Source organism: Grampus griseus, assembly GCF_964374135.1.
Source record: "Grampus griseus genome assembly, chromosome: 4".
Classification (NCBI taxonomy): domain Eukaryota; kingdom Metazoa; phylum Chordata; class Mammalia; order Artiodactyla; family Delphinidae; genus Grampus; species Grampus griseus.
In genome coordinates this window covers 24,464,458-24,481,035 of record NC_138997.1, presented here as the reverse complement: position 1 = coordinate 24,481,035, position 16,578 = coordinate 24,464,458, and the positions used below count along the sequence as shown (strand labels likewise).

Genomic DNA, 16,578 nt, shown 5'->3' with positions numbered 1-16,578 from the left:
CTAAGAGGCGTTAGTCTCCACCAATTCACTATTTAACTGAACAGTACTTTAAGTGCTTATCCCCAACACAAAGGTGCAGTAGGAAGAAAATGGGTATGAAACAGTTCCCAGCATCACCCTGCTCACCGTATGGGGGGCGGGGGGTTGAAGAACCATATATTATCAGGTTGATCGTGATAGAGTCACAGGACGTGTTCAGGCTGTTTATCTAAGGGACAGAGGCCAAAAACCTGTGCCATTTCTTTACAACTACATCTCCTGTGCATCTGGGGCTTTGTGTTGCCTACCCTGATGTGGAAATCCAAACGAGTCCAGCTGACTATCAACCACTTGCATCAGTGGGGATGAAGCACGGAATGGATAATCCAAAGCAGCCTTAATAAAACGTAACCATTGCTTTTCGAATATGTATTATGCTTTTATCAAAGAACGCTTTTAATTCCTTACCACATGTTGCTTACACTAACCATAAAACTGTTATATACTCTGAGAATGTAGTAAATTCTAAAGAAATGCCTGCTCAAGATTCAAATATTGCTGTGGAAAATCTATACGTGGATGACAGAGACTTAACTATAATGGTTTTATTATGTTATAAAAACTTAAAAACATATTTCGTCACATAAATCACTCTATCCTCCTCTGGAAATTCATTCTATTGGGAACAGTCTTTACAGAACGTCTGAAACACCCCAGTTTGAGGACTCCATAAGCTCTCAGCTTCATCACCACCCACTTCGAAGGGAGAGAGGACTGTCACGCAGGTGGCTCTATGGGAGAAATCACACAAGAGTGTATCCATGGTCTCTGTCAGTTTCCAACACAGCTCAAGTATTCAGAGGGAATAAAAAATCATTCTCATATCGTCGTCATCATCACCATCACCACCACCGTGAAACACCAAACACTGTGCTGAACACTTCATACCTATTCACTCTCTTTAATCCTTACGGGAGTCCTATGATGTAGAGACTATTTTAGAGATGATGAAACCGTGGTGCAGAAAGGTTAAGGGCTTGCCAAGGCAACCCCTCCACCACCCTGCTTCTCCTAAATAACCTCCTCCTTTGTCTCATGCATAAAGTAGAGGGACTGACAAGCAAGCATGTGCTTATGGTTTTACTTTAATCCCCCTGGTTCCTTCTCTCCCCAACTTATTTTTGTTTTCGTTGTTGCTTTCCTTCTTGGCATCTTGCCACTTTCATAGAACATGAAAAAACCAAGAGTTTTATCAGGGCAGCGATGACAAAATTAAATTCATTTTCATCTAAACAGCCTAGCATAGGGATAAGTAGTTGTAAGCGATAACTGAACAAAGACACAAGGAAATTGGCACCATTACCTCACACCAACAGCCCACGTATGTGTTCAACTCGTAATACTCTTTTCTTATGATGAGGCTGTGGAATATTAAAATTAAACTCCTTTTAAGAAATTCATTTTCTTTACATTCCCACTGATTGTTCTCTTTTTAAAATCTAGTTTATTTTTACCACTTACTGTGTAGTGGTTTTAAAAAAAAAAAAAGACATAGAGACTGTATTTTCTTATCCATTCCTAAAAGGGAGACACTTGCGCCGCCTCAAACTCCTCCTTTATAAATGATGCTGTAAGAAACAGCAGTTTAAAAAGTAAGATTTTAGTAGATAGCCTTTGTTAAGATTGGAAATTTTCCTTTTATTCTGGTTCTCTCAGAGATGGATTGATTGATTGCTTTACTGGGTTTATTTTTGTAATGTTTTTTTCCCGTTTTACTGATCGTTCTTAGTATCCTTTACTGAAAACGTAAGCAAAACAGAACAAAAATTACTGGCTTATTTTTTTGCATGTGAATTAATACTGTCCCGTTCAAGCAAATGTACAGATGGAAAATAACTGAAGGACTCTTTCAAGTATCATATTTTATTATAGGTAAAATATTAAAATGTTCATTTTTAACGGCTCATACACAGCTGGCAGTCACAATCCTATCTACAGATAAGGGCAAAAAACAGTGCTCTTGACTCTAGAGGATTTGGGAGAGGGGCTAACACAGCAAACAGCATACGGGTGTGGCAGGAACAGCCATCTGTGACACGACCACTTCAGTATCCTATCTGCCTTCCAGGCCCCCTCCTTATCCCCTATTCCAGGGTTTCTCAACCTCAGCATTACAGGACATTTGGCAGCATCCTTGCTGGCGGAAACAGCCCTGCCCTCCCCCCAGCTGTGACACCCAAACACTCCTCCAGACTCTGCCGGATAACCTCCGCTAACACTCTTCTCTCCTTTTCTCTTTGTGCTCTTGGTGCCCCAGGTCGCAGCAGCTTTATTTATTAGCTCTACTTCTAGACTCTAGGACACAAGGAATTGCCGATTCCTTCAAGAAGGGAAAAGCGAAAGCTCTCAAACACACATATCCTTTCTTTCTATCTCTTCTCTCCTCAAATTAAAAAAGGGGGAGCAAAAGTTAACCCTCAGAACTACCTGGGTCGTCTGGAGCACCTAGAACAGGTATCACCCGGCAGCAAGTGCTGCTGGATATCAAAGACATAGTTCATACTCACAACAGACCTACAGCATACCACACGTCCTATTTCCCGACATGTTTTTAAACACATCAAAATGAAAAAGTTCACTCATCACTACCGTGTGTCAAGCCGACAGTTCTCAATGCTATTGTACATTAGACTCACCTGTGGTGCTTCTTTAAAAGCTCCCCAACCGAAACCCTGGAATCAGAGCCCCCCCAGGGGCGGGCCCTGGCATTTCTGCGGTGGTTGTCATTCACAGGATTCTGATGTGCAAAGTGAGAACCACTGTGCTAACATCAAGATCGTAAAGATACTGTCCACATACCCTCAAGGAACTCAGTCTAAAGAATGAATAAGATAACTGTAATAAAAGCTATTAAAACAGAAGCTGCATTAGACAAGCACGTTTGCATTTTTCCTCAAAGTTACAATCTCAGTGCAAAGCCTACATTTATGACCCCTTATCCCAACTTTATCAAGCTCTATAAGAGACACTATGAACAGAAATATAGGTAGAGATGCTCAAAAACTTGCCGAAAGAATCCACTAAGCTGGAGGTGGGCACAGTGCAGGAGCTCTACCAACTACGTTAGATTTCTTTCCTAATCCCTTGATTCTGAAAGGCTATCCCAATTACTGAAGAAATACACTCAAAATAAGACGCTATAACATGAGTAACGATGGCTTGTTATTTAGCTTTTCATATAATCGTAGTCTCCTCTTACCAGTAAGATTGCTTCTGCACAGCAAAAACTGACTTAGATGTTTCTCTCTCCCTCCCCGAAACAGAGCCCAGCACTGGATGCATGAAACATTTGCTGAATTGATTAATATTGGCTCAACAAAAAGCAGAACTGCTCAGTGAGGATGCACCGCTTTTAATGGAGGCTTTCCTGGAATACAGATCAACATCTCAGCCTGCACAGTATGACAAGACAGAACTCTTCAGTGTTTCCATGCAAATAAATGCTATAAATACAGCTTGGATGCCAATCATTTCAAGGGTAATCAAATTAATTTTGCTCACAGTTTAACAGAAGGCCATTTGAAACCAAGCTCGTTCTCTCGAGCTTGAACAAACTGAATAGAAGTCCTGAGCACACAAACACGAACACTGGGAAAATAAAGAGGTTGTTATTAATTATGCAGACTGCAAAGCCAGCAACGGACACAAAGCAAAACAGGAAGCCATAACAGATGGGATGGCAAGCTATGTACAGGCAGCTGTGCTGAGCTGTCACAGGGCTAAAGGTGTAATTCCTAAAGCAACACTCACTGTAGCATTACCACTCCCTTCCACACAAAGCTACCCATAAAATTAAGGACCCTTTTTGATAAAATTAAGACTCGTGTTGCCGGCATTCATCCTCCCTCCCCAACTTGGCTTAAAGAGTTTGAAGGATGGCTCTGACCAATGCATACCAGCTCCGGCCCCCTACTCCCAGGCACCGTCCTCTGAAAGGACTTAACGAAAGAAGAGGCGGGGGTAACTGGCCTGTGGCTGAAACTCGTGGTAAGCCTGTGGGTAAAATTCAAAAGCCTTTTTTTCCCCCCCAACTCTGAAATATTTGCAGATCACTTAAGAGAGAGGAGATGGTGGGTCAGAAGATGCTGATGAATCCTCTTCTGTCGAGTGGCCAGGTAGAAACTCAAGGCTGACGTAAGACTGAGTGTACTTCGGTTAGGTAAGGACCCTACCAATAACCACCTTACGGGCAGCACATGAGAAGCCTTTCTTACGCCCATGACATTAACTATTACCCTCAAGAGACAATCTGGGAAATCAAATGCTAATGCCTAACTTCAAATTTTCTTCACTTTATAAGAGGTTTTACTATGTGGGAGAACTTCTTATTTCAATACCTTATGAACCAGTCTAGCTCAATAAGAAAAATCATGTTCTAAGGCCATCACTGTGTCTCATATGAATAAGAAAACGCCACTACAAATCAAATCTAATACTGCAACTCAGGTGGGAGAGCAAGAGGCCCATTTCGATGTGCTCTATGGAGCACTGGTATCCTTAAAAGTTCACTGATAAGTTGGGAGTCCGCCTGCTGGTGCAGGGGACACGGGTTTGTGCCCCGGTCCGGGAGTATCCCACATGCCGCGGAGCGGCTGGGCCCGTGAGCCATGGCCGCTGAGCCTGCGCGTCCGGAGCCTGTGCTCCGCGGCGGGAGAGGCCACAATGATGAGAGGCCCGCGTACCGCAAAAAAAAAAAAAATAAAAGTTCACCCATCATGCCAGCTGGTTGAGAACCTGCATAGAACTGAGAGCCCCTAAAGCACTGGGAACACCTCACATTCCAATGAGGAGACTCCTAGCCCAATGTCATGAGGGTAGCAGGGCAACATCAAGGAAATGGGATGGAGATGGCCTCTTATAACTCCAGCTTACATTCATTGTGTACCTCCTTGTGACCCCAGCTTCTCTTAGGAGGCAGGGAAATTTTGGCTTCCTTTCCTTCGGTGAGAAAAGCCCAGTTTCCCCAGACTGATCCTTCCTGGTCCACAAAGAATGATACAATAAAGTAAAAGAGAAGACATCGTCCCCATTCCAGTGAAGAGTCTCATCCAGGACACGGCAGAACAGTTCATGTCTATTAGTAGTTTGCATTTCATTCATTTGTGAATTGTTCCTGTCCTTTACCAATTTTTTTAGGAGCCCAGAATTTCATTTATTTTTTTTTTAATTGAAGCATACTTGATTTACGTTTCAGGTGTATGTACACACACACACACACACACACACACACACACACACATTCTTTTTCAGATTCTTTTCCATTATAGGTTATTCCAAGATATTAAGTATAGTTCCCTGTGCTATACAGTAGATCCTTGTAGTTTATCTATTTTACATAGAGTAGTGTGTATCTGTTAATCCCAAATTCATCCCTCCCCCGCTTTCCCCCTTGGTGACCATAAATTTGTTTTCTACGTCTGTGAGTCTTTTGTAAATAAGTTCATTGTATCATGTTTTTAGATTCCACCTATAAGTGATATCTATGATACTTGTCTTTGTCTGCCTGACTTCACCTAGTATGATACTCTCCAGGTCCATGTACCAATTTTTCTGTAGGGGTGGAATTTCCTATTGATTTTAAGTTTTTTACAAGAAGAGTAACTTGCTGCAAATTTGAACGGTTGTATTTTTGTGTGTGGTCATTCAAGAGTGTGTGTTTGGTCACATAAATGTTGTCAAATCTATAATTTTTTCCTTTATGGTTTCTGCTTTCTGAGCCATGTTTAAAAGAGCTCTACAGGGACTTCCCTGGTGGTCCAATGGTTAAGACTCCACACTCCCAACGGAGGGGGCACGGGTTCGATCCCTGGTGGGGGAACTAAGATCCCGCATGCCACACAGCGTGGCCAAAACAAAAACCAAAAACAAAAGAGCTCTACAAGCAGCTATTAGTACTACCCCCGCCCCCATACCCCCATCTCTTGAAAATGACAATTCACTCAATCAATGATAATCGAGAATCCATCTCCCCCTTTCCTTCTGACACTATGACCAGAATCCACGCCGGAATCTTTCTTCACTGAGTGTGTATTCTCTAATGAAAAAAAATTTTTTAACACTAATGAATAGTGTAAGAAAAATCCATAGATAAGTTCACAATACTTACTTTTAAAAGCTCTGGGCAACTTTAAATAGCTTTTTAAAATCAATAAAGGGCATTCTTCTCTTAGTTCAATTACTATACTTTTCTTAAAAAACTTTAGCTGGCATTGTCAGGGAAACGCTCCATCTACAAATTCCCAAACTTGATATTCCACAATTTCATTATCAGGATTCCCATTGCTTAACCCTTCTCAGTTCATTTAATCCATTAGACTCCTTATAACCTGTAACCCCTTATCTAGGTTGGATTCGATATTGCTCTCATTAACATTCTAGACTCTACAATCACATTGACTCTTACAAATATTAAATAGCTAACATTTTCCAAATGCTAATTATGTGCCAGGTCCTAGGCTAAGTCCCTTATGTATCCTGTACTTCACTGAATGCAAGATGTACCCTCTCCTAACCAGGAAATTTACAGTCAGTGGTATGTTGTGCCTAAATGATGTTTTTTTCCTCAGTAGTACATGAAATAACATCTTATGATTAACAGCATCTTAGATGAAATATGGAAGGATAACTCATCTCATCTTTCTATCAATCCTGAGGCTGATACTATTATCTCTATTTTTCAGATGAGGAAAGTGAGGTTCAAAAAGTTAATGGTCAAAAAAAAAAAGTTAATGGTCACAACACTGTAAATCAACTATAGTTCAATTTTTAAAAATTAGGAAAAAAAAGTTAATGGCAGCTTTCCCAAAGTTATAAAAAAGCAAGTCAGTGTTGGGGGCTGGGACTTAAACCCAGGCAACCTGACTCTAGAACCTCATTTCTTAGCCTATTTTCTATCCCTCAGCCAGAATCATCTCTGCCAACATTCCTCTCCAATCTTACTTTCAGGCACCAAGTTACACTAAAAAGCAGCAATTACTAGTCTACTCTACAGCCACGTCAAACCTCACCCCAGGCTTCCTCCGACTGCTCAGCCTCTGAATTCGCCACAGATTTCCTGGCACATCACCTACAATCGTTCTTCCAAACCTTCTCCATTATTCTTAAACTTGCAGCACCATTTTCTGATTCTCCCGGCTCACCATCCCAATGAAGGGACTGACTTGCCTCCGACACTACTGGGAAAACCAGCGCAAGCTGACATGAGCTCTGTGCCATCCGCTTTCCTCTCTCAGACCCCATTCTGCTTCCTTCTCAGACAATCTCCCTCCTTACCATGACTAGTATTTTGTCACCTGCGCTCCAGATCACTACCTCCATCATCTCATCTCTGATTGCTTTCTGTCCATTAACTTCTTTCCCTCAACCTTCAAATAAGAAGTCGTCTCATCAATTTTGAAACATAAATCACTCGAGGGCATAGAAGACTCTGTTTCTTATTTCTTAATATACTCAGTCTCTTCACCTCAGCTGCATTCACTTGATTACCCTGACCTTCTCTCCTTCACCCTGAACCATACAACATGTCCCCCTTTGAACCTTCCTCTGGAATCTCTCTTCCCTTGGCTTCCTGGTTTAACTTCTCCTCTGACCCCACACCTTCCTTTCAGTTCCTTCTTTTGTCTACTTCAAACATGCCTCTCCTTTCTACCACTTCCTAATTGTGGGCATCAATGGAAGATTCAACCCACCAGCTCTCTGTTTCTCTGTACATGATCCTCTCCAAATACCCATCCATTCCCGGACGTTCCACCATCATTCCCAACAGATCACTACTTGGCATCTACGTAAAGCTCCAAGCCCTCCCCTAGGCTTTAGCTTAGTTATGTATCTCCAACTTGCCTGTAGAATACTTAGATACCCCACCTTAAATTCAACCTGTCAATTCTAATTTATCATTCACACAATTTTTATTCCTTCCAGAACCAGTTCTTCTCTATTCTTAAGTAAAGGCTTTATTAATTTTCCAGCCACTCAGGTTGGAAACTTAAGGATAATCTGACACCCCTCTTTCCCATTACTCTATAGCCAAATAACCACCAGGTGTCTTTTCACTCACAAAACCCACCCCATCAGAGAGAGAGAACTCAAAGCGCTTTCTTATCAATCTCCTGGCATATGGACTCTACCCTCTCCAACCCAAACTGCAAGTTCAAACACCTTCTGTGACTTCCCAGTGCTTCCTTATTCTGGCACGCTGAGGTCCTCAAACCCTCATCCTCAACTTAACCTTTCCAAACACCTCTCCCAGCTCACCACACGGGACCGCATCAGGAATACCCTCTGTGGTCAGCCAGAGCTGCAGACTGGCCTCCAGATCTGTGCTGTCCAACGTGATAGCTCATTGTTAAACAGGTGGCTATTTAAACATAAATTAATGAAAATTTAAAATGCAGTCCTCAGCTGCACTAGCCACATTTTAAATGCACAGCAGCCACTCGCGGCTAGTGGCTATAGTGCTGGACAGCACAGATGCAGCGCATTTCCATCACTGCAGAGAGTTCTATCGGACAGCGCTGCTCCTGTTACCTTGAGTCTTCCACGCCGCTACTCTGCCCAAATGTCTCTTCCTTCTCCCAGTGCAAACCCACACATCCTTCCACATCACAGTGGGCCTCATGTGAACTGTCTGTACAACTTACCCCTATATTACCCTGCAACAACTCTTGTGATGCTGCATTTAATTTTTCATTTTTGTGGGTCTCCTCACTAATTACTGAGCCACTCTGAACTAACAGATTCACTAAGTGAAGCATATGCTCATTACCACACTGCATCAAAATTATCAAATAAGGAGATATTTAATACCCCTCTCCTCCATTAAAAAGACATGTTTTCCTTCAATCTAAACAAAAGATCTTGCATTTAGCTAACTAATGACTTAATTTAATGCCTAGTTATAATACTTGAAAGATAATGAGTTCCCTTTTCTTCTTGTGGTATTCGAAACTGAAAGAAAAAATACTATAAAGGTCTGAAATACTTCCACTTTGCATAAGCACACCGCAAAGAAACCACAAAACATAGACACGGAGAGGAAAATGAATGAATAGTTTGAGTAACTATACCCTAACTATCTGGAATTGTAGGAAAAAATATAGTACAGCTGCCCTAAAATTAAGGGGAAACTACAAATAAAGCATTAAAAAATTACACGTATAAATATATTTTTGAATCAAAAGCTAGATCCCTCTATCCTCCTTTTCGCAAACATGACATAGTGAATATTTATTTTCACCGTGAGCTCAAAAGCATATAGATGCATAAGTAACTGCTGTGTATGTTGTATGTGTTCCTTGAAATCCAGGCTTGTCTCAAGAAAATTAGTTAAGAAATCAATCCACCAACCATAGACCTGGGTTCTATATAAGGCTCCTATGTGAACACTAGGAACCAAGCAGAGAGATTTGGGAGAATTGCCAGGTATGGATTCCCTCAAACCTTAGAGAGTTTGATGCTTTATCTTCAAGAGGGAATGTTCTCTAAAGTTCTGATTTTAGCTTATTAAAAAATCACAGGGGGCTTCCCTGGTGGCGCAGTGGTTAAGAATCCACCTGCCAATGCAGGGGACACGGGTTCGAGCCCTCGTCCAGGAAGATCCCACATGCCGCGGAGCAACTAAGCCCATGAGCCACAACTACTGAGTCTGCATGCCACAATTACTGAAGCCCGCGCACCTAGAGCCCGTGCTCTGCAACGAGAAGCCACCGCAATGAGAAGCCCACGCACCACAACGAAGAGGAGTCCCCGCTCGCCACAGCTAGAGAAAGCCCGCGCGCAGCAACGAAGACCCAACGCAGCCAAAAATAAAATAATAAATTAATTTTTAAAAAATCACAAAGATGTTAGATTAAACTGCTCAAATACTGCAGTTCCCAGTATCAGCCTAAAAGCCCGATGCAGTCATTGGAGTTGAACTGTTTTTGAAAGATTGGCTTTTCCCATCTGAAAGACAGCTTTCCTTATGCAAATGAACGTTCTACAGGGCCCGCTCATTTCTGCAAATCAGCCAGCAATAGCTGTAAATGTTACTTTTTTGCCTAGGACTAGTAGTACATCTCTAAAACTGACATTATTTTAATAATGAACACCATAGTGAAGATTCTGACTTAGATTTTAAGTAAGTACATTCATGCAACTTAGTTTTTTTTTTTTTTAAGGCAGTAACTCCAGAAGTATTAAAAATACTTCAGGTATTTTTGCAGCAAATCAGATGACAGGTCACCAGATTAGCCTAAATAGTTGCAATACGACGTAATAGCAGAAAAGGGGGATAAAGAGTCAAGAGATTTCAATTCGAGGCAAAATGGAGATGCCTCTATTTGTTACCAAAGCACTTCCTGCTAATCTTGGTACCAAAAATTAAGACCAGAGCCTCCAGGCCGGTGAACACATCAAGGTGCTATGCGGGTGGGGCGCCTGGAGAGGGCATGGAGCTCATGGCGCCCTTCCCCCATACCTTGCCCTGTCCATCTCTTCCATCTGGCTGTTCCTGAGTTATATCCTTTCATAATAAACCGGTGATAGTAAGTTTTTAAAAAAGAAAAGAAAAACCACACACAGAAGTACAATTACACAGAACACTTCATCAGCCTCAATGTCATTTTATAACTTTATACTTCATTTCTAAATTTTTATATTTAAATTATCCCTTTTCTCCTTAGACCTTTCCAATTCTCTCCCTAGTACCTCCTAACTCCTTCCCTAAATACCCCAATCTCTGACTTTTGGTTAGGAATATGATTTGTTTTTGAGAGCCAAACGAGGAGATTTGTACAGCAGACTTGCCTGATTTAATTTGAACTTCGTAGAATCTCGGATCTACCATTTTCTAGTAAGGTCCCATTGACTAAATCAGGTATAAGTCGTTTCTTTTCCATCTCTAAAATTAAAAAAAAAAAATCAATTTTAATCTGTAAAAAACATCTGAGGTTGTCAGACTTGATTCATACTCAGCTCAAATAATGTTGGGTACAAAAAGTTAACATCATGCCAAAAAATTCTCCTTTCCTCCCCTCCCCAATTAACACTGGAAATGCTCAGACCAAAGGCCCAGGAGCACAGCGAGTGAGGAAGGAAAAAACAAACAAATGGGAACTTGACAATGACAGTGATCCAGGTGCAGGCTTTCCCTCCTCCAATCACTGGATGGGTGACTTCAGGCAAGTCCGCTATCTTCCCTGGGCCTCGGATTGCTCAACTTGATAGGAACATCAAAGTAGCTTTTAACACTCAATATCTCTATTCTTTGTAAAGGAAATTACAAATCAGTGTTTATGAACACACTTGGCAAGGCAGTCCCATGGATGTCCTTCATCTGAAATTTGGGTACTTCTGTGCACACACAAGCTTCAGGGCATATAAGCATTTTTGGATTGGAGGATGGGAGCGTGATAGGGGATCCAGGGTTTCATCAAATTCTTAAATAGCCCTGATGAAAAAAAATAAAAATAAAAATGACTGAACTGTAAGACTATACAAAAATAGACATAAATGTAAAACAATAAATTCCAAGGAATTTGCAATGAACTATTTGCATCTCAAAGTGCAGTGTTTACCAGCTAAAGAAGACTAATTTTAATGAGATAAACTGAACTACTAGAACTTTCTTTTTTAGTACCATCAGCTTGTGATAATACAAGAAAAAAGCAAGGGGAAAGTGACAGGAATTATCCAGAAAAGCAGAGATAAAACCAATTTGGCTTTGAAATGCATTACTTTTATGTCAGATTTAGTCTTCCAATTATGTTCTGCTTAGAGAGGTGTTAACATTATGTTTCCTTTCTTAAGCACTTAAAGGAAGACAACAGAAGATGGTCCAGAAAAGCACAATAGAAGGCAAAGTTGTCTAAAAGACTAAAAAATAAAAGCAAAGTCATATCTATACCAGAATAATAAAGCCCAGCAGAACAATGATTATTCAGGTATTCTAGATATAGATATATATATATAAGTGAGGGGACTTCCCTGGTGGTGCAGTGGTTAAGAATCCGCCTGCCAATGCAGGGAACACGGGTTCGAGCCCAGGTCTGAGAAGATCCCACATGCCGCAGAGCAACTAAGCCTCTGCACCACAACTACTGAGCCCATGCACCGCGACTACTGAAGCCCGTGCGCCTAGAGCCCGTGCTCCGCAACAAGAGAAGCCACCGCAATGAGAAGCCTGCGCACTGCAATGAAGAGTAGCCCCTGCTCGCCACAACTAGAGAAAGCCCGCGCGCAGCAACCAAGACCCAACACAGCCAAAAATTAATTAATTAATTTTTTAGAAAAGTGAGGCTCTAGAGTGAGCTTGCCTTGTTCACTTCATGGCTAAGAATATAATGACTAGTTACGTAGCCTGAGGCAAGACAATGAATCACTCAGAACTCAGTTTCCTTACCTGTAAAAAGGTGACAACGACAGTACTTAGGGAAGTTTTGATGCTTAAATGAGATATGAGTATTAAAGACAAGGACACAGAAAAAAAATCAGCTACAATTTCTCCTACCCAAAGCTCTAAATCAAATTAGAAGCCATGACACCAACGATAAATATGATTGACAGAAAAGTCAACCTTGTTTTATGCAGTAGCTTCAACTGTCACTTCCAAACTCTTTTAACAAGAGCAACTAGGAAGCAGCAAAATTAATTGACATATTTCTTTCTCCCTTCGACCTCACAAACTCATCCACAGAGGTACCAAGTAGAGAAGCAGCTGAAAGGTGAGTAGAAAGTGTGGATGAGCAGAGGCGAAAGGTCTAGAGCAGCACTGTCCAATAGAACCTTCTGTGATGATGGGAATGTTCTATGTATACATTCTCCAAGGTGGTAGCCACTAGCCACATTAGCTACTGAGCACGTGAACTATGGCTAGTGCTACTGAGATGAATTTTTATTTTATTTTAATTTTAATTAATTTCAACTTAAATACCCACACATGATTATGGCTACCTAATTGGACGGCACAGCCCTAGATGACCCATAAATTGAATAAGGATTGCCAGAAATTTAAGCAAAAACTAAGAATCTTCTTTTCCTGAACTGTTTATATGTTCAATTCAAATATCTCTGTTTCCAGTGGAGACCTGCTAACTATGCTTAAAGAAATAACGTATCAGCGTTTGCATCAATACAGTGCAACTCAGTGTTAATAAAAGGATCAGAGATGTGAAATACGTGGTCCTCTGATATTTTATAAGGTCCTTAAGGCCAAGTTAAATTCAAGCTCACATGAAGCATGATTCAGTGCATGGATCAGAGCTGCTTTGAGGGTCCTTATCGGCACCCTCAAAGCATCTGTTTCTCCACTACCAAATGGAAAGCTATTTAGACAATGCAGACTGAACATGCCTTAATTTAGCTTCAATTTTTTCAGCAATTCAGAGTTCTGTAAGCCTTTCCCCTTTTCAGAAACACTAGCATTCCTTGCCAGTTTGGCCTTTCCACTATAAACAAAATCCATGTACCACCCATATCTGAAGGATAACGCCAGACTCCTGCTTAGCTGCCCCTGTAATATGGTTTAATTATGATGACTGAACTAATAGGCTGACATCATAGACTTTTACAGGCTGACCCCATGTCATCCTGATGTATCATTTTGCACCAGTTCAGTGCTGTAAATCAATTTAAGATCTCCAGCAGGTTGAAAAGGCTGGTAATGATGCTTTCTCTGCCGTCTCTGGAGACTCTACATTATACACAACTTACATTATTTATAAAGCCTCAATGATGCTTCCATTAGCCTTGTAAGACTACACAAATGAGATCTTTTATACACACACAACTTGGCCTTGATTATGTAGGCGACTGCAGCTTAAATATACTCATCTCATTACACTCAAGTTTATTCTTTTTCCACTCTAACCAAGTTACTAAACCCAGACTTACTAGAAATCAAAATCACAAACTGCAATTTAGTTTTCAACTAATAAATGTATTTGGAAAAATGAGACTTACTTCCTCTTAATGCTTTAATGAACTTAGTAGAAAAAAAATTAAATTCCAAGAGGTGTAAGAAGTTCATATTTTAAATTGCCTAAAAACTGTCGTTTCTCTAAAATGCAAAGGTCATCAGCTCTTCAAGGGTATAAAACCAAAGGATACTGCAAAAAGGAAAAATGTATTTGGTTACATACCTATGCTTGGAGGGGTCAAAACTAAATCAAGGACAAATCCCTACCCTCAGAAGAAACCCGATCCTGCCTGGATCCTCCAGAGGCTCTGACATCGCCCACCTCTAGAAAATCATCTCCCACGACCCTGGTTACAGTTTCCTAAGAACTGCAATATTACACAAATGTACACCACCTGCACAGAAATATCAAATAACTGCAAATGGGAAAGAGGGAGAGAGAGGGGAGGACAAACATTTAAATCAGTTACAGCATATTTAGGCCTGGCACCTCCATCAGAATTAACACTGATGCAAAATATTTATACTAATTGAAAATCCCGGGGCAGTGCACATTGATTCTGCCCTGATTCTTTTTAAATCGTGGTTCCAATACAGCTCAGCTACCTCCAATAAAGCGTCAAGAGGTAATGAGAAACAAGATGAAAAATCAACATGGGCAGAGAACAGTTTTCTCATTGTGCTACTGAATGCAGGCATGTTATCCACGGCAGGTAATGAAAGCGAGAAACGTTCTGAAATAAAGGCATTTTGCGATTGAGCTGCTTGCTAGGAGTTTCAGTAAGAGGAAGCACATACAGAGATCAGGCAACTTCTGTATCATTCCACCTACTCTGAAATTTCAGCAAGAGAACCTCAGGGGAAAGCAAGAGGCCGGCTGTCACAGCACTCACGACAACGATGTTTTCTCGGGAGAGGGTTCGGAGACGCGCCTCTATTTTCAGAAGGGAAGCGCCCGGCCGGGGACCTTGCAAGTGCACTGAAACATCGTCCGCGCCGCAAAATAAACAAAAGCCGCAGCTACTGTGGTTGTAAGATCCGGCAGGCATTTGTTCCCCCTCCCTTCCCAAAGTACATCAGGCAAACGCTCTCCCTGGAAGCCTTCATATTTATTAAGCAACTAGAAAAACAAGCCCACGTCTGTCTCTCTCACACCCAACACCCCCCCCCCCTTCCTGCAGAAACAACCCCGAGAAACACTAACAAAGACCGGGCGCAGAGTAAATGAACAGTTGCTGCACAGCGAACTCACAAATACACATGCAGTGAGGCAATCGAATCCGGGAAAGGGAAAGGAATGAGACGACACTCGGAGACTCCGGGGGGTGTAGGCGGAAGAGAAAAAAAAAAAAATACGCGCGCCGCCGCCGCCAAACCTTTGAATAAATGAGAGGGAATTTCAGTACGAACTTTCCTTGACCTCGACCCCCAAGACGCTAGTAGGGGGCACAGGAAGGAGCCCGCCCCGGACGCAGAAGGACCCAGGGCACCGGGTGTCCCCTTTACAACAGCCCCGCTCCGCGGAGAGGGCAGCGCCGGCGACCGCCCTCCGACTCCCGCAGGGGTCGCCCGGGCCGGCGCGGGACACAATGGGCCCGCGGGCCGCGCCGACGGCCCAGGCTCGGCTGCAGGAAGGGAAAGGGAAACGGGCAGCGGGCGGAGGGGGAGGGTGGCCGCGGAGGGCCGGCCGCAGGCAGGGCCGGGGACCGAGGAACGCGGCTTCCCCACCGCAGACCCAACAAAGACGCGGGGGGCACACGGGCCCGAGCCTTGCCCGGCTGGCCAGGCGCGAGGAGAGGAGGAGGTGGCAGGCTTGCTCCTCCGAGCGGCCGGGAGGCGCCATCATGGGGGGGGGGGAATCCCCGGTCCGCCCCACGCGGGGAAGAGCCCCCTCCCCGCCGCAGCCCGCGCCGCCGGCCCCGCGCGCGATCGTGGCCACCCGGCCGGGCCGCGCCCGCCCCAGCCCGCGGCGGCGGCGGCGGCGGCGCTGGGAAGCCCGGAGCGCCGAGGGGAGGGCGAGGACGCGACGGAGGGGAAAGTTGGGTTCGGGTCTGTTTCGTTTTACCGGGTTGGCTGCGCGCCTGTCCACGCGGGCGCACGAGTTGACCGGGCGAGCGGGGTCCCCCGCGGCCCCGGTCCGGCCGGCCGGGCGCTGCGCTCGCAGGGTCCCTCCCCGCGCCTCGGCCCGGGCTCAGCGGCTCGGCCTCTCCTTCCTCCTCCCGCCCGCCCGCCCGCTCGCCCACTCGCTCGCTCGCTCGCTCCCGGAGCCTGGATTGATCTGGTCGCGCTGGCGTCAGGGAGTCGGAGCCGCCCAGCCTCCACTCCTCAGCTGCCAATACCCGGCGCACTCGCTCGCCCGCCTGCTCTCTAGCTCGCTCACACGCGCACTTGCGCGCGCCGCCGCTCCCGCCGCGGCTGCGCGACCAGGGATCCTCTCCAAATTCCCGGCCCCGCCGGCGCGAGCGCTGGGCCCGCGCCGCCTCCCGCGCCTCCAGCCCCACGCCCCGCTGGTTCCAAGGAGAAAACACCACAGCCCCTGCCTCCTTTAGTCCCGGGGGAGCGGTCTCGGTACCTTGCCTGCCGGTGAAGTTCCGCGTTCAATGTTTATTTTTTTGAAATGTTCGTAGAACAAGTCCACCGGTCCC

The 16,578-nt window shown here is 43.9% G+C and overlaps 1 protein-coding gene across 1 annotated transcript in view; it reads right to left on the bottom strand.

Annotated features, from left to right (window-relative positions):
- The window catches only part of SMAD1 (SMAD family member 1), a 76,992-nt gene extending 60,871 nt beyond the window's left edge, over window positions 1-16,121 (bottom strand). Inside the window, exon 1 of the mRNA XM_082653276.1 lies at window positions 15,999-16,121. The gene's annotated coding sequence lies outside the window, so the exon portion shown is untranslated. The remainder of the gene's footprint in view (window positions 1-15,998) is intronic.
- Between the last annotated feature and the right edge of the window lie 457 nt (window positions 16,122-16,578).